The 17,816-nt window shown below is 48.8% G+C and overlaps 1 protein-coding gene across 21 annotated transcripts in view; it reads left to right on the top strand.

The window, feature by feature from the left end:
- The window catches only part of EXD3 (exonuclease 3'-5' domain containing 3), a 254,263-nt gene that overhangs the window by 36,160 nt on the left and 200,287 nt on the right, over nt 1–17,816 (top strand). Inside the window, exon 1 of one of the 21 annotated variants that reach the window (XM_064393453.1) lies at nt 13,269–13,352. The exons of the other annotated variants lie outside the window; for them this stretch is intronic. The gene's annotated coding sequence lies outside the window, so the exon portion shown is untranslated. Of the gene's footprint in view, nt 1–13,268; nt 13,353–17,816 lie in introns of those variants that run through there. 21 annotated transcript variants of the gene reach the window in all.

The raw sequence follows: 17,816 nt of genomic DNA, 5'->3' as shown, positions 1-17,816 counted from the left end.
TGAGGTCTCCATGGAGCCTTCTGTTCTCCACACTAAACATCCCCATTTCTCCCAGCCTGGCTCTTTAGGAGACACCAGAGAAACTGGAGGGGAGGGACTGGGTAAGCCTAAACTCCAGAGAGGCTTCCCTCTGGAAACAAAATCTTTTACATTGGATTGTGCAATACAGCCATGGGGCAGGAACTGAATGTGCTTTCAAGAATGAACTTTCAAAATTGTCCCTCTCTAATTTGTCATTGGTGCATTTCTGGTTTGTGTCTGGAGGAGTCAGGGGTGGATGGGATGCCGGAAAGCCAACACTGCCAATTTGGAGATCCTGCCTCCAGTGGCCCCAGCGCCTCACCCATGATGAACAGGCAGTTCAAATGCTCCCTGTTCCAAACCTCATTTCCTAATTTAAATGCTTTTTTAAAAGCTCTGGTTCAGTGTTTCATTTCTCATGGCCCTGGTGTAGGAGGGACGGGAGCACTGCACTGTCCGAGCCGCAGCAGCCATGCAAGGCAGTGATGCAAAGCACTCTTGGTTCCCTACAAATTGCACGAGGCCCACTCAGAGATGGGAGATCAGAGATGGGAGGTGTATGGCTGAGGAGCAAGTATTCCAGAGAGCTTTAGAGGTGAGCAGCTTCACCTCTGTGCTACAGACCTGTGTGTCACAAGGAAAGCATTTCCAAAGGGGTCGCTTTGCCTGATGCTGGTATTTTGTTGGTACACTTTGGAAGTGTCCGATAGCTGAGGTTGTATCTCTAGCTTTTTCAGTAAGGAGAACTATACAGATAACTATTTTAATTATCTGTGCACCTACTTAGTTTCTCAATATTAAGTACCATTCAGTTTTTAAAAAACAATTGCAAACAGTTTTACATTTTAGTCATTATTTACGTTTGATTTTTTTAGGGCAGGGAAGAAGCAAATATGCAGAGGGTTGACTTTTTAAAAATAATTACTAAAAATAATTACATTACTTGATATACAGATTAGATGTTTCTTATTTATGTAGAAGTCACCAGTTTAAAAAAGTCTATCTGATGAAAATAATGTAGATAAAGGCAGTAAAACTGTCAACTGCCAAAGAAACCACTGTGTCATTTCAGACCATGCACATTTGGGAACAGGTTCATGTTTCAGCTTCTTAAAACCATCACCTCCTGTTTTAATGAGCAGCATGCTTGTTGGAAATAAACTGAACCTCCAGGGGGGAACCCAAATGAATAATGTCCCACTTCTCATTAGAATCTCATTAGTTTTGCAGTTATGAGGTATAAATCAAAAAAAAAAATAAGCGAAAGCAGCAGTCCCTAAAACACAGGGCTGTTCAGATTGCTGCTAATGGATGTCTGGCTCCTTTATGTCAGGCTGTGATTGGAATTCAGCAGGGTACTGTGGGGTTTTTAGGCTCGGGCTAGTTAGTATTGGTTCCTACTCACACGGCTGTGAAGAGGTGGGAATGCTGCTGCCAGTGCATTCCCGGGGGTTTGCATCTGCAGCCTCTTTGGGCACATTTGACTTGGCCTGGGGAAGATGCAGTTTTAAAGAATTTCTGTTACAATTGTGAAAAACATCTTTTAAAAGGCTTAATTAAAACTTTTGTCTTGAATGTGTTTTGCAACACAGTGATTTTAATTTTAGTGAAATATGGACATTGTGAAATGACAGAGATCTGAAAATGGGCATGAAAATAAAGGAAACTTTCAATGTGTTTCCATCACACAGTTTTTGCAAGCTTATGTTAAACCAGATCATCGCAGATGCTGAGCTTGGGGGTTCATGTAACTGCCTGAGGCGTCCATTCCTTGCCATTCCACGGGGTTTGGTCTTCCCTGGATATCTGGAAAATCTGGATTACTAGGCCTTCTTTTCCTGGTCTGTTTTTTAAGCTAGTTGGAAGCAGGAAGAACTCACCATCTTCACTGCAGACTCTGATTTCTGGGACAGGTCATGAGTCACTGGGCTATTGTGGCAAAGGTGCATCTGTAGGAATAAGGGCCTGGCAATAATACCAAACACAAAATAGGTCAGTAGCAGCCTCATTTCCCAGCTCCCTGCAGTAGCTGGACCACTTCAGTGGTCTAGAGTAGAAAAAAAATTCTCCTGCTCTAAGAGAAAGATTGAGAAAGAGGTTTATTTTTAAGGCTGAGTGTGGTGCTGTGTTACCTTCCCACTTCTGCAGCCTATTCCATTGCCTGGCATGGGCCAAACCCCTTCTGAAATTACAGATGCAGGAACGGGCTGTACTCTGAGGCAGGTAAAGCACAACCCCACTCAGAGAACAACAAACCGAGGGACTGCTGCCTGTGCTGGGGTGGTGCAGGTGAGAGCCTGTCCTTGGGCTGCTCTGTCCCTTGTCTGTCTGTCGTGGCTGTGGGTCCTGTCCCTCCTCACCCCCAGTGCTGTTTGCTGGGTGCTGCTGTTACCCAGCCCCAGCCCATGCAGGTGGCCTCGGGAGCTGTTCCCCAGCCAGGCCTTCGGGACAGAGCTCCACGTTGGCTTTTTGTGGTTGTGTCTGCCTAACCACATGGCTTTTATGGTAAATATAGGAGAGAATGTGTAGAGCAGTTCAAGGAAAGGGAAATGTCTCCAGCTGAACCAACTCCTATGGAAAATCCATTCCCATTTTTAGTGTTACAACCAAAAGACAACCTGCCTGCATTCACATAATACCCAGCATGTGTCGCTGTAGAAAGTGGCACCTTTCATACCGAACACTGACTCCCTGGGCCCAAACAAATTTAATAGCTAAGATTGGAGGGCACATGTAAGTCTGCTCAAAATCTGCTGTAATTTGACACGAACATTGATTTCCTGCCAGCCTGCAAATGTAGGTCAGGAAAAGCAGGTACTTGTTTCTACAACTCTCTGATGGCTGTGCTAGAACTCGCGGGAGTGTTCTGCTGTCTTTTCTTTTTTTTCTTTTTTGAAAAAGATTTGCATTGATTTATAAATCTTTAAATTTAGGAAGGCAAACCGGTCTTTCAGTTTTTTCCAGAAGTGCTTCATTCTTTCCACAATATGTGTTTGGAAGTCTGAACCCTCTCTTACTTGGAGACTGGGGGAGAAGGAGAGGGAAGCACTTGCCAGTTTGAAATGTTTTACATTTTTGAGAGCAGCACAGGCTGCAGTAATGAGCAGTGTGAGCCCTTCCCTCCGGAGTGCCCTGGGATGCCGCGTGGCCTCATTAACTTGGCTGCTCCAGGAACAGATTGAAAGCTGCTATTTTCATGGATATTGTTTAAAACTTGGCTGCAGTGATGAGGTGGGGAGGGAGAAAAACAAGGGAGAGAGCAAGAAAAAGAGCCTTAAGGCTGATATAACTCTTTTTCTGGTTACAGATATGGAAAATGTTGCAATTTTGCTAGGATAACATGATTTTGGCTTTGATACATTCCATTTGGGATGTTTGCTTTACGCTTGCTGAGTTTAACTTGGATTGAGATGAGGAACTTGTTCAGATTTGAACATAGCTCTGTGAAGTGTCTCTTGGTGGTAGGTTAAAAATAGAGCAGTTTTGCATTATTTTTTTCCCCTGCTGTGGCCTAGATGAGGTGCAAAAAGAAAGACTTTGCATTGTACATGCTGCCTCCTGGGTTTCATTCCCTCCCGAGCACAGGGCACACCACTGTTGTGTCTCCTCTGGAGGAGCTTTAAGCCAAGTGGCAGCTTGTCCAAGATAGGGCTGAGGGAAGATGGGACGCCTGGGCACGTCCGTGAGTGTCTCAGAAGGGTGAGATGAAGTTTGTCACTCTGTTCTGTCCCTGTGGAACTGTGATGGGGTGGGGGGTGTTTCACTCTGCCTTTAGCCAGAAGTGGGGCTCTAGGTCACCACTGAACCCTGTCTGAAGTGTTCTGTGGAGAAGCAGGGGAGGGGATTTTCCCCAAAGCTGGGCTGTGAGGGGGGATGTTGCTCAGGAGAAGAGCAGAGTTGTCCTTGTGCTAAGCCCTTTGTCCTCCCCATTCTCTGCTGAAATGCTGCTGTCAGGCACTTCCTGGGGAGTCAGTGGAGGTTTGGGGAGTTCAGAAATTTGGACAATACAGTCGAGACTGTGGAGAATATCAAGCTTTCTGTTAGAAGCACCAAAAACCCTGAGCTGGAAGGGACCCCTCTGGGATCATCAAGTCCAGCTGCTGGCCCTGCACAGACACCCCAACAATCCCACCCTGTGCATCTCAGAGCATTGTCCAAATGCTTCTGGAGCTCTGGCAGCCTTGGGGCCACTTCGTACATTTGATGGGCACTGAAGGGTTTTCACATTTGGATATTATTCAGCCTTACCTTCCCACTGCCCCTTCCTCCTCCTCCCCACCCCTCACAGAAACACCATGTTCCCTCTAGTCAAACCAGCCCATAGGAGTGAATGGCCTGAGGTCAATGACATCGTGGTCACCAGTTCTGGCCAGTGGAGTCCTGTGTGGCCTTTGCCTCCAGAGCACACTGGAGGGGAGTGACAGACTGTCCCAGCCTGTGTCCCCAGGGCTCAGGGACCCTCACCTGGAAGGGAAGGGCTGCCTACCTACCTGCTTTCTGCTTCACTCCTGGGAATGACAGCCCTATGAAATATGCACCTTGCAATAGTGATTAATTTTGGTTTCAGGTACTGCATTTTAATTCAAAAATTCAAGTACTGGGTAGTTTGAATTCCTTACAGTAAATCAGTAGAGACTGCTGCTGTGCTGTAAGTAGGAAAACAGACATTTTGATGAAGGAGGGCACAGACAGTTAATGGGTTTTGTCCTGGGTATCCCTAGGGTGATGCACCTGTGCAGCTCTGCTGGCAGGGATGAGCCGAGTGCGCTGTGGGGAAGACATCAGGAATACAGAGAGGGGCAAACCTTTGGATTTTGCAACCTACTGAAGCACTGTCCTCGTTTCACATGAGAAAATATCTGCCCTCTGTAACTGCTGTTGGTCATTACCCATCCCCAGATGGGGTTACTGTGAGCTGAGCTGTTCCCTCGGGTACCCGGGGCTGGAGCTGTCTCTGAACGTGGGACTTGCTGAGCTTCCAGCAGCTGAAGAACAGCTTTTGCTGCTGTATTGTGCAGATGTGAGAGCAAGCCTGGTGCCATCTGACCAAAGCGTTCGTGTTTGCAGATTGTTTCTTCCCCGGGACCAAGTGAAAGGAGGGTGCTGGAAATGCTTTTGCGGCAGCATCGTTTGCCGTTGTAGATCAATACAGTTTGAACCGTCAGCTCTATGCAGGAATCCCATCTTTCCCTCCCCCCGATTGTTTGCCCAGCCCTGCCGCGGCCGGGGACTCTCGGATGGCACAGGATCAGATGGATTGTGCAGTGTCTGAGGCATTGTCATTGTCCTGAGCTTGGCTTCTGATGCTGCGTGCGGCCGCGAGCGGGGGAACGACAGATGAGCCGAGGCTTCCCGGGAGCGGGCAGCGCATCCCCCAGCTGCTGGGGAGAATTGAGGAGAGAAAAAGGAGAAAGGCAGATTATCCCATTATGTTTACAGGGCATCGGTCACGCAAACAATGACTGTCCCCTTTGACAAGAGGATTGTTTAATTAGTTAAGGGTTTGATAAAGAGATGAGTGAACATACAGTGCTCTGAAGGCATCTGCCTTTTAGTACAGCAGGCACGTCCTCCCTGCCAGCCCTGGGCTTTTCCTTTCTCCCGAGGAGCACCGGAGGTCTCTAGAGCTCTGTTCCAAGTCTCAGAGCTGCTTACTTTGAGCATATTAAATTGAGTTTCTATTATCTGAGAAGCAGAATAATAATTTAGCTGCCTGTGAACTAGTTCTGGGCATTCAGAAAGAGCGAGGCAGTGTCAGTTATACTTGGAAGCACGTCTTTCTTCATGTCTGTATTCTGGTATTACTAGTCCTCTTATCTGTTACAGTTTTTCCCTTGCTCCTTTCTTCTTAATTTTTAATCTGTGACAAGTGTTGCCAGTTAAATTCCACAGACTCTGAACCAAACCAGAATGAGAATCTGTTTAAAGAGGTAATTAATTAAGCATAGGCAGGTGGGTGTGAAGCAGTGGAATTCCAAGTGTGTGCAGTGGCTGTGGGTACAGTGTTACACTGGCTTCACCTTGCTTCTGAATTCGACCATAAAATCCAATTTGAAATACAGCAGTAATGAGTAAAGAGTGAATTTAACTAGTACATTGTAATGTTGGTGTTAGCATTGATTCTCATCTGTGTAACTCCTCAAAAGCAAGGAGTATACAGAATTTAAATCAATATTCAGTACTTCAGAAAATATTCCAACTAAGCCATGAAATATTTATGTTTAACATCCTACTGAACTTGCAGTGGTTTGCTTGGATTTAAATTGGCATCTGCCTTTGTACCCTAATACAAATAATTAAACACAAAACATTCTGGGTAAAAAGAAATAATGTAGAAATGTGATTCTTTAAATGAAATCTACAATCTAAAAATGGTATGTTGCTGTATTTTACTTTCAAGCCAACATTAGAAGCCATTTAGTATCTGTATTATTTTTTAGGGTGTAAGCCTCCTGTTGTTTTTTTCTTGGAGACTTTTCACACTTTGTAGTGTTCTGTGGCCCCAGCAGAAGCCCTGCTGCTCTATCAGAGCTTGTGTCATCAGCTGTTTGACCACAGCCAGAGAGGGGCTGGAGGAAGCATTTTAAATTCACAGGCGGGTTGTGCATCAAGATGAACTGTCCAGCCCTGGGGACAGACTGCCATTGTGGCTTCCAGTTAGTGCCCTGGCTGTCACCAGCTCCCTCTGTGTGTGCAGAGCGGGCGGAGTGGGGAGGTGTGCCCTGTGTCAGTGTCCTGCCTGCTCCAGGCACGGACAGCAATGCCAGTGATGGAGCTGGGGGAAGCTGAGGGCCAAATTCCTCCCTCTCAGACACCAGGATTTGTTCTTTTAGTGTTCTTAGTGCTTAGTTCTTAGTCCTAGAGGGCTGCAAGTGTGTCCCAACTCTAAAATAATCTGTATAAAATAAGCCTTTCTGCAGGTTAATGAAAATGTACAAACTTAGCTGCAGCCTGGAACTGAGAATATGTTATCGGGGCACAGACACTGCTCTTGGGGCCCCTTTCTGCTCGTTCTTTACCTCTCAATCTGGGGCTCAGAGTGCCCCAGGGGAGCTGAGCAAGGACTTTACAGCTGACCCCTGCTGCTTGCACATCTCATGGGAGTTTCTGGAGTCCCAGGTTGGTGCCTCACTTGTATACCCAGAGAGGCTGTGGGCTCCCCATCTCTGGAAGTGGAAGTGTTCCAGGCCAGGCTGGATAGGGCTTGGAGCAGCCTGGGATAGTGAAAGGCATCCCTGCCCATGGCAGGGCTGGAAGAAGATGAGCTTTAGGGCCTCTTCCAACCCAAGCCATTCCATGGTTCTAAATTCCTATTACAGCTTCCTAGGGTGATGCACAGCATTCTCCCACTAAATACCACCAGCCTTCAATTTCTGTCAATGAGCAGCTTTCCTCTTGCTGCCACTACCCTGTGGTGTCTCTGGTTCAGGTGACTGCTGCCACAGGCTGCTTCTCTCTTCCTGTTTTCCACAGACTTAAGCTAAAAGAGGTGGCAAAAGGACCTTGAAAGAAATTCAGGTCGAGTGTCTCATCAGCACAGGATTCTGCTTCACGCTGTGTTACCAACGAAGATCAAGTTCCTCTTTGGTAGGAGCTGTGCCAACTTCACCACCCACACTTTGACAAAGGGTATTGTTTAATCACTTCAAGTGATTAATAATTCTTAGGAGGTTGCAATTTTCTGTTTTCAGCATGTCGCCTCTGATTTCCTCTTTGTGTCCCAGAGGCTTTGGAGAAGCTGAGGGGCACAGTGAGGAATGTGCTTGTGCAACCAGGATTACCTTCACCGAGTGGGGAGTGGGGGATGTTGCCATTCTTCCTAATCCAGCCCTATTTGAGAATAGTCAGTGGCTTCCTCAGCCACCAACTAATGCTTTCCTTAATTGCCATCAGGCTGTGAGAAATTTCCTCTCCAAAACTGAGTTTAAATAACAATTTTCCTGCACTTTATTTCCATTGTTAGCCTGAGAGAAGTCCCTGAAGAGGGATGGCAGCAGCCCAGGGTTGTACAGAGCTTGGGGAAAGGATCTCCTGCAGAAGTGCAGTCAGGTCATCACTGAATCCAAAGTGACCTCAAACAAGATGAGGAAACACACAGGACAGCAACAAGGAGCAGAGCTGGATCTTTTCAGCTTGTGCCTTTCCTGTTTCTTGCCTTTTTTCTGGGATCTCTCTTCATCATGCAGGGAGAGCTGTGCTGGGGCTTCCTCCTACTCTGCTCTGTGCTGCATCTCTGGCATGGAATATAGACAGAGAAACATTGCTGTGCTGCTCACATTCATAGTGCTGTCAAAGCTTCCATGCCAGTGTGTGGCCATGAAAGAGATGTAGTGTGAGCAGTGGGGAGCCAAGGAGATGCAGCAGGACACTCTTGTGTCGTGGCTACATCCAGAGCACCCAGCACTGCTGCCATCCCATCCTTTGGTGGCCCTGTGCACCATGCAGCCTGCGGGGGGCTCAGGGAGGAGCCCAAGGAGCTGATCTCTCATACAGCTGAGATGTGCTGATAACAGCATGTGCTGTCCTGGTCCTTCAGAGCCCACCACGAGCAGGTGCCACCCAGCATCACCCCAGCAGTGGGGCTGGCTGGGCTGGTGATACCAGAGGAGACACCAAGGTCCCTTTGGTTTGCTTTTCAGCCCCTGCAGTTTCTGGTAGGCATCTGCAGACTCCAGTGGGGAGTGAGGCAGGAGAGAACCACAGGGTGAGATCTCTCTCCAGTGGTTCCTTTGATCAAGTGAGGACTTGTATTCGTTGTGCTTTACAGCAGAGGTGCTCTTGGCTTTGTGTCAGAGCAGCGCAGACACAAACTATCTTGAAGGAGCTGACTTGCTGTGCTGTGAACAAGTGAATTAGATTACAGCATCCCAGAACAGACATGGCATTTCATGTCTAAATGCGAAGGGGAGGAATCCCAGTCTTGCCAGCAGTTGCCCACAGTTTTGCTGTTTCACTTTGAATTTGTTGCCAGTTGTTCAGATGCCAAATCATTTGGCAGCCAAAAGTCAGATATCCCTGCCCATGCCTACAGGAGAATAATATGTTGTTTCTGACATTTGTATTATTTTATGGATCGATTCATCACTACTTAAAGGTTTTTCAAAAGGTGGTTAAAACTATGCATAAACTGTAGTACTTTCTGAAAAATTACAGCATGATTGTTGCAACTCTAACTACAGCTAATAAGAAATCATACTGAGAAAACACATGCCTTTCAGGTAAATAATGTTTGTGGGCATGGAAGAGTCCAAAAGCTGGGCAAGGCTGCATTTTTCACAACTTCTGAAGACAGTGGTGGAGACGTCTGTAGCTACTGAGATCTCCTGATCTGAGCAGATGTTTCACAGTGGCTGTGCATGTCACTGCTCAAAACACTTGTGAAAATTAACCTGAGCCTTTGAACTGGAGACTCTGTTCCCCAGTCTGACCCAAATGTTGGGGGTGAGGCTGGAGGAGGCTGCAGGGTAAAGCCTTTGCTTGTACATTGTAAGGAGAACCAAAGGGCGAGGAGGAGGCTGCTGGAGACCCATCTTCCAGACATGTGGAAAACCCTGGCTCCCTACCCAGGAGCTTCAGGAGTGGTTTCTCTGTGCTGGCCTTCCAGGAATGCTGCCAGGAGAACAAAACTGCAACTTCAAGACGCTCCTTCAGTATCATCTTCTACAAACTTGATTACAAACCAATATCCCTTGTAAGAGCCATTTATGCCACCAAAGGTGATTTTGTTAATCCCACTGGTGGCCCAATTGATCACTGCACTCAGAACCTGCTTCCCTAGCCCTTTACCTCCTGAAAAAGCTTAGAGAAGACCTCTAGATCTGAGCTTGGAAGTCTCTAAGCTTGTTCAGGGCATAAAGTGTGAGGAACAACTACCCATGAAGGAGTTGTGAAAGCAATTTATTATCAGGCATGGTGGAGATAACACTGACATAGCTTGGGAAGAGATAAGAAGTCAGTGCACAGTGTGTGGTGAATAATGTGACTTGGCTTTGTCCTGACCTTGTGGGATTGGACACTGTTCCTGCTCTCCAGCAGAATGTTGTTTCTCTCGCTGTGAGTGTGAGGAAGTGCACAAGGAGAGTGTGGTGCAGGTACTGGCTTCATGCTTGACAAAGACCTATTTGAATTTGATAAGCAGCCTTAATTGACATTGAGGTCACCTGGTGATGACAGAGAAATGAAACTTTTTCAGGAAGAACAAGAGGGAGCAGGGATATTGCATGGGTGTCAGTCCCATAGGTGCCAGCAGGTGGGATTGCCCAGGACAGAGCTCTTACCAGAGGGTGGGGAAACAAAGCCACCAGTGCATTGTAAGGCATGATCTTGTAACAAGAGTTACTGGTCATGGTCTCAGACTAGCAGTCAGTCATCCCTTAATTTATATTCCAACTAGAAGTCAGGATCTTCAGCCACAAACAAAGCCACTGTCTCCTGCAGCTGTTCAGCCATCACCAGATGTTGCAGCTGATCGGTGCTGCAGCTCCTGCCTCTCCACCCTCCCTGTCCTCCAGCATTCCTCTCCTTGCTGCCATCAACAACGAGGGTACTCCCTGCAGGACAGGGGAGGACTTGTGGGCAATGATGTGGGCAAAAGGCAAACAGAAATGGAATAACTCGTTACTAAAACAAGCAGCTACTTGTTGTTGACCCCATATATCAGATCTCAGGGAGAAAAAACTCCAAAGATCTGAGTTAAACATGACAAGAACCTGGAAATGAAAATGCCGATAGCTTGTGGAACTTCTGAATTCTGGCGCGGTTTCCAAGGTGGAGTGGCAGTGTCTGTGAGAAGCAAAGGAGCTGCCCATGGCCCTGGGGGTGGCCTGGGAGCTGTGCAGGCTGCAGGGCCGCCGGCCCCGCTCAGGCTGCCGAGGAGCTCCCGGCCAGGGCGGAAGATGAGGAGCTGCAGACAGTTGGGATCTGAGGGATTTGCTAGTAACAGGGAAAACAGAGGAAATGGTGATTTGAGAGGAAATCCTCGGATTATTGTGCTTTGATTCAGGGTTAGACATGGTCTGGAGTGAAAGTGATCAAGGAGAAATACACGCAGTGGAGTTTCAGCTCCTGTGAATGAATTGAAAGGCAGATAGGGAGAGAAACAGATTCGGATGGAGAAAATTTAGCAGATTTCTAAAATTACTCATCCAACCTGTAAAAGCTTTTTGTTTAGTGTTACATCTACATCTGGAGGTATTTAAGCAAAATCCTTGGGAGAAGGAAAGCTTCAACACTAATAAAAATAAATAAAAAGAAGACAGTGGAAAAAAGGTACTTTTATCAAAGACAAACCTTCCTCCCTCCCTTCTTCTGTAAATGCCAGGATTAATGAAATTCTCTCTGTTTCACTGGGAATTTGCTGGACCATGTGTCAGTCAGAAGGTGATTGCATTGCCTTCACTCTTACCAACACAGCTGTACTCCCAAACTGTGCAGTGGGGGTGTGACTGCAGAGTGTCTGTGGGTGATCCCTGGGGACGCCCCCCCAAGCTGTGGCATTCATCCAGAGGTGAGCTCAGCCCGTGCCCCTTTGTCACTGCTGTGACCCTGCCCAGCAGCTGCATTCAGACATTGGTACCTTGCTGTGTGTCAGCCCCCAGCCCCGTGGTTTTGTACAAATCCTTTCCTCCGCTGTTCTCATTGATGTGCCAGAACTGCGAGGTGAGCCCTCGGGCGGGCAGGCGCCCAGCCAGCTGTGCTGTCCTGGCAGGGCAGGGTGGGACAAACATCTGGTGACATGAGGGCTGCAGCTGCCATGGCCACTGCTGCCAGGGCCTGTCCAGCCAAGCTTTTTAGAAGTGTCAGACTCTGGAGGATGCTTCATGCTTAAAAAAAAAAAAAAAAAAGTGAATATGCTTATGAGGGATAATAAAGCTTCCTCAGCGATCTAGGAGCTAACATTCAAACACTCCGTGAGAGAGCTCTGGACAGATGTTGCTAATGCTGGCTTAACACTGCTGCCTAAACTTGAAATCCAAGTCCTGGGAGCAGTCAAAGCGTCTGAAGAACTCACACTGATGCAACTCTGGCTCTGTTTGGGAAGTGCTGAAGTCCTATATTGAGTCCTCAGAGGAGTTGTGCTCACAGTGTTAACAAAGCTGTTCTAGGACAGGAAAAAAGCAAGCCAAGTAAGCTCTTCTAATGTGAGAGAGCTCAAGAGAGACTGAGTTGTCAGCATTTTAAGTAATTCTGCTGGATCCCCTCATAAGGAGACTTCTTATGTGACTGTTGTAATCACTCTGATTATTTAATCCCCTGACATTTTAAAGTTTTCCAAATTTTTCTATATTATAGTGGTTTTCAGTAGCAGCCAAAAATTTGAATGAAATTCGTGAAGTGTCTTCAACTGAGCTATTTTTCTGTTTGCTGAGAATTTTTGCTTACACTTTGATTCTGGCAGATTGCCTATTTCCAAAGTTGTTGCCTTATTGGGGGTGGTTTTTTTGGTGTTTTTTTGTTTGCGTGGGGTTTTTTTTTGGGGGGGGGGGGGTTTGTTTTTTGGTTTTTTTTTTTTTTTGGTTTGGGGTTTTTTTGTTTGTTTGTTTGTTTTTTTCCTTTAGTTTTTTTTTGTCTTTTTGGGGTTTTTTTGTTTGTTTGTTTGTTTTGTTTTGTTGTTGTTCTTGTTGTTTGTGTTTTAGGTTCTGGTTTGAAGGTGAAATGATCCTTTGAGATTCTTTCTCCTGAAGTGCAGACCCTTTGATAGGCTAAGTACAGCCTGCATGGGTTTGAAATAGCTCTAGAAAGTGCCAGTCTGTTCAGCACCTGAGCTCTCTGTGCCTTACCCAGGGTGTGCTGTCACCTCCTCACAGCCTTCCCTACAGAAGAAGCAAGAATCAGAAAAATGCAGACAATAACAAGACTGAAAATCAACCTCTGAAGTTAAACATCCCAAACTATCAGGTTTCTGTTTCGCTGTTGCCCGTACACAGAGTTTTCTGTACTTGGTGTTCATCATTCCCTGGGAGCCTTCCCGTGCAGCACAGCAGGGTCAGGGCGCTGTGCCTTGGTTCAGCAGGGTGGGGGTCACTGGTCACAGCCAGCGCCTTGGGGTGGCCGTGTGTCACACACTGGGGTTGGACACACCAGACGTGTGACCAAGGTGTGTGTGGTCACCTCCCTGTCATTCCCCGGTGCCAGGCTGCCCTGGTGAGGGCTGGCACAGAGCCCCCCTGCCAGGCACAGTTCTGTGCAGTGCTCAGGGGCAGGGAGGGGTCACAGCTGCTCTGTGACATGGGTGGCATGCAGACTGCTGAGGAAATCTTGCATCAGGAGGGTGGGACTGGAAGGTCCTTCCAGGGATGATTCCCTCAGGTGGATGAGGGGTGTCCTCCCAGGTACAAACCTTTCAGAAATAAGGGAGAGGATTGATGCTGCCTGCAGGGAGCTGGGTGGTGCTGGGAGATGGAAAGGATGGTAAATTCCAGGGGTTTTAGGTTACCTGGGGGTTTAGGTGAGCCCGGAGACTGGAGAGTAGGGCATGTCCCTGTGCGGGGTGTGCGCGGCTCCCCGAGCAAACCCGGGCAGAAGGGCCTGCTGTGATCAGTGTAATTTTACAGAAATATCTGAGCAGACAGATGAATAGTGTTGAGTTCCGAGCTATTAGTGCAGCAAAGGGAGCCCGGCCCCGCGCGGGTTTGTCACCAGAGGGTGCCAGAGCCCCGCGGCTGCTCCGCGCACGGGGAGCGCACCGGGGAGCGCACGGGGAGCGCACGGGGAATGCACCGGGGAATGCACCGGGGAGCGCACGGGGAGCGCACGGGGAGCGCACGGGGAGCGCACGGGGAATGCACCGGGGAGCGCACGGGGAGCGCACCGGGGAGCGCACGGGGAGCGCACGGGGAGCGCACCGGGAGCGCACCGGGGAGCGCACGGGGAGCGCACGGGGAGCGCACCGGGGAGCGCACGGGGAGCGCACCGGGGAGCGCACCGGGGAATGCACCGGGGAGCGCACGGGGAGCGCACGGGGAGCGCACCGGGGAATGCACCGGGGAGCGCATGGGGAGCGCACCGGGGAATGCACCGGGAGCGCACGGGGAATGCACCTTGGAGCGCACGGGGAATGCACCGGGGAGCGCACCGGGAGCGCACCGGGGAGCGCACGGGGAATGCACCGGGGAGCGCACCGGGGAGCGCACCGGGAGCGCACCGGGGAGCGCACCGGGAGCGCACCGGGAGCGCACCTGAGCCCGAGCCCGCCGAGCCTCCGGGGCTGCGGCACCGCCAGGGCCACCCCAGCGGCAGCACCGTCTGGCAGCGCTGCCCGGAGCCACTGGCGTGTGCTGGTTGTGTCCAGGGTTCGCTTTCCAAGTGGCTGGAGGTGACTGATGGGTAAGAAAAGTGAAACGAGCAGGGAGAGCTGGGTCGTGGAACTCTGCAGGCATGCAGGGAGATACATCCTTTGGTATCCAGGGCTTCCTCCAGGGGTGCAGGTTGTACTTATGCCCTGGGATCACAACAATTTGCTTTTTGATATTAGGAACTTGGACAGGAATTCCATAAAAAATACATTCCTGTCAAACTGGCGGGCTTCACCATGCTGAGGGGACAGCCTTGAAAATCCAACAGACTCTGACAGACATCTGTTGATGTTTTGTCAGCTGCTTTCCAGTTGTAATGTACGAGCTAATGAGGCAGAGGGTGTTCTCTGGGGCACCGTGGCTCTGCTGGCTTCTGCCATGAGTGTTCTGCTTTGAACCATCAGTGCTTCCAATGAATCTTATTATGACATGAATGGTGGGAAAATATTAAATTACTCCCATAAATTATCGAAAGTCAATAATCATTTAATAAAAATTCCATTCAAGTGAAGTGACCTCCTTAGAATAAGCTCCAATCAAATGAATTTGTACAGGAGGCAGGGTCATGTCCTGGCCCCTTTGCTTCTGCAGTGCTAGTGGTCCTAGTGGTCCTGAGCAACCCTGTCCAGATGGGAGCTTGTGGAGCCCTGCTGGTTTCAGGGCCCTGGAGGGGAGGGAACATGGCCTGGGGGTCTTCACACAGGCCTGGAGTCATGGCAGGCACTGGCTGAACACTTCCTGGTTTGAATTTTCTTTTTTTTTTTTATTTTTTGCTTGTGTCAGTGGTTTTTACTATATCCTTATCACAGCAAAGTGAGGTTTCTATTTCTGAGTAGTTAAAGATTTTTGTGATGATGGGAGTCTGTAAAATTAGGTGGAACTGCGATTTGCATTTCAGCCTGAGGTGCAGAGGGGCTGCAGCCTCTTCATCACTTCTGCCCACTCAGAAAGAACATATTCTACAGACACAACTTGTGAAAGGGCTTGGCAGGCAGGTCATTTGTGACACACTGCAGCCTGAAACACCAGAATTTAAGAGATTTTGAATGGTGTAGCTTAGCTGGGACATTGTGAAGAATGAAGCTTGTATGAAGTTTGTGAAGAATGAATGCTGAGTTTGTAGCTGATGGGAGCTAAATTGAAGCTAAACTGGGTTTGAGTACAGAATCCAAAGTCTGTAAAAGCCAATGAAAAGGCATCGATGATCTTCAGAGGATGCTTTTGCAGGCACTCCTAGGACAACAGCTCCTTCACCCACCTCCTAACTCATGTTTATTCTGGGGAGGGGTCCATGACACTGGAAACTTCAGAGCAATGTGCAGCTTCCTCCCACAGGGCAGCTCTGATCTCTACTCTGGGACAGGGACAGGAGCCAGGGCACGGCTGGGGCTGGGCCAGGGCAGCTCAGGCTGGAGCTCAGGGCAAGGCTCTTCCCCCAGAGGGTGCTGGCACTGCCCAGGCTCCCCAGGGAATGGGCACGGCCCCGAGGCTGCCAGAGCTCCAGGAGCCTTTGGCCAGCGCTGCCAGGGATGCCCAGGGTGGGGCTGTTGGGGGGTCTGGGCAGGGACAGGGCTGGGCTGGGTGATCCTAGTGGGTCCCTCCCAGCTCAGGACATTCTGTGATTCTGTGATACCTTTTTTAGATGTGTGTGCCTGTATGTTCTGTGACACCAAGGCAATAAAAGGAAGGTTGTAAAAATGTGAAATAGTCTTCAAAATCCCTGTATGAAGACGCCTACAAATAAGTACTGCTTTGCAGTGTTTGTTTTCTTGTTTCTAAAGATTTAAGTTACTCAGTTACTCTCACTTCACATTTTCAAATCTTTTCCATACCCAGGCAGAATAGAAACCTCCTTTTTTGTTTTGTGGACATTTTCTGCGAAGAGATAAGATTTTTTATACGGTCACTTCACCACATTTCTAAGCATTAAGGGAAGCACCAGCTCAGGAAGAGCTTGTGATACCAACCCAGAGCTGATCCCATGGAGAGTTAACAGACTGTCAGGAGGGAGACTTTCTGCTTTTCCCAGCACGGGTCAGGAGCACCTTGTTCACTCCAGCCCAGCAATTGCCCTGCTTCAACTGAAATAATTCAGAAGGAAACTAGTGGCCCACAGTTCCCTGTCTGGCAGTGGTTGTGGCCGCAGCTGTTACTGAGAAAGCAGAATGGGAGCTCTGTTCACACCATCCCCATCCACCTGGGGGTTGATTTGCCCCTGGGGCAGGTGTGAGCTACAGGCAGGGCAGGTATCAGACTGTCCGTCCATCCATCCATCCATCCATGATCCATCCATCCCTCCATCCATCATCCATCCATCCCTCATCCATCCATCCATCCATGGATCCATCCATCCCTCATCCATCCATCCATCCATCCATCCATCCATCCATCCATCCATTCCTCCCTCCCTCCCTCCCTCATCCATCCATCCCTTATCCATCCATCCATCCATCCATCCATCCATCCATCCATCCATCCCTTATCCATCCATCCATCCATCCATCCATCCATCCATCCATCCATCCCTCATCCACCATCCATCCATCCATCCATCCATCCATCCATCCATCCATTCCTCCCTCCCTCATCCATCCATCCATCCCTTATCCATCCATCCATCCCTCATCCATCCATCCATCCACCATCCATCCATCCATCCATCCATCCATCCATCCATCCATCCATCATCCACCATCCATCCATCCATCATCCATCCATCATCCATCCATCCCTTATCCATCCATCCCTCATCCATCCATCCATCCATCCATCCATCCATCCATCCATCATCCACCATCCATCCATCCATCCATCCATCCATCCATCCATCCATCCATCCATCATCCACCATCCATCCATCCATTCCTCCCTCCCTCATCCATCCATCCCTTATCCATCCATCCATCCCTCATCCATCCATCCATCCATCCATCCATCCATCCATCCATCCATCCTCCACCATCCATCCATCCATCCATCCATCCATCCATCCATCCATCCTCCATCCATCTTCCTTCCATCCATCCATCCATCCATCCATCCATCCATCCATCCATCCATCCATCCATCCATCCATCCATCATCCATCCTCCTGCCTCAGCACGGTGTCAGGCTGTCTGTGTGCACCCTTAGCTCTTCTGGCTGGAATACAAACCAAAGCATTCCTGCATGGCACCAGCCATGAGCTTGAGCTCACAATCAAGGCTCGACAGTGACCACACCTGTTCTGGAGAAAAGCCAGCAGTGCTTGGAGAAGCAACCTGGCAGCTCTTTGCAGAAGCCTTTTCCTTTGGCTGCTCCATGCTGGGCTTCCATACATGGAATTGTTTGAACCAAGCAGGAGACACTCATATCAGCCATTGTCTTCTTGTGATCATCACCCACCCCTCCACACTGATCACAGCATCCTGCAGGACAGCACATGCAGTTATCTTCTCCCTCTGGACAGGGAGAAGACCTAATGGAAAAAGCTACAAACTGGATCTTGACCCCAAAAATAGC

The sequence above is a fragment of the Passer domesticus genome, chromosome 18 (assembly GCF_036417665.1).
Source record: "Passer domesticus isolate bPasDom1 chromosome 18, bPasDom1.hap1, whole genome shotgun sequence".
In the NCBI taxonomy this organism is placed as follows: Eukaryota; Metazoa; Chordata; class Aves; order Passeriformes; family Passeridae; genus Passer; species Passer domesticus.
This window is presented reverse-complemented; position numbering and strand designations above follow the sequence as displayed.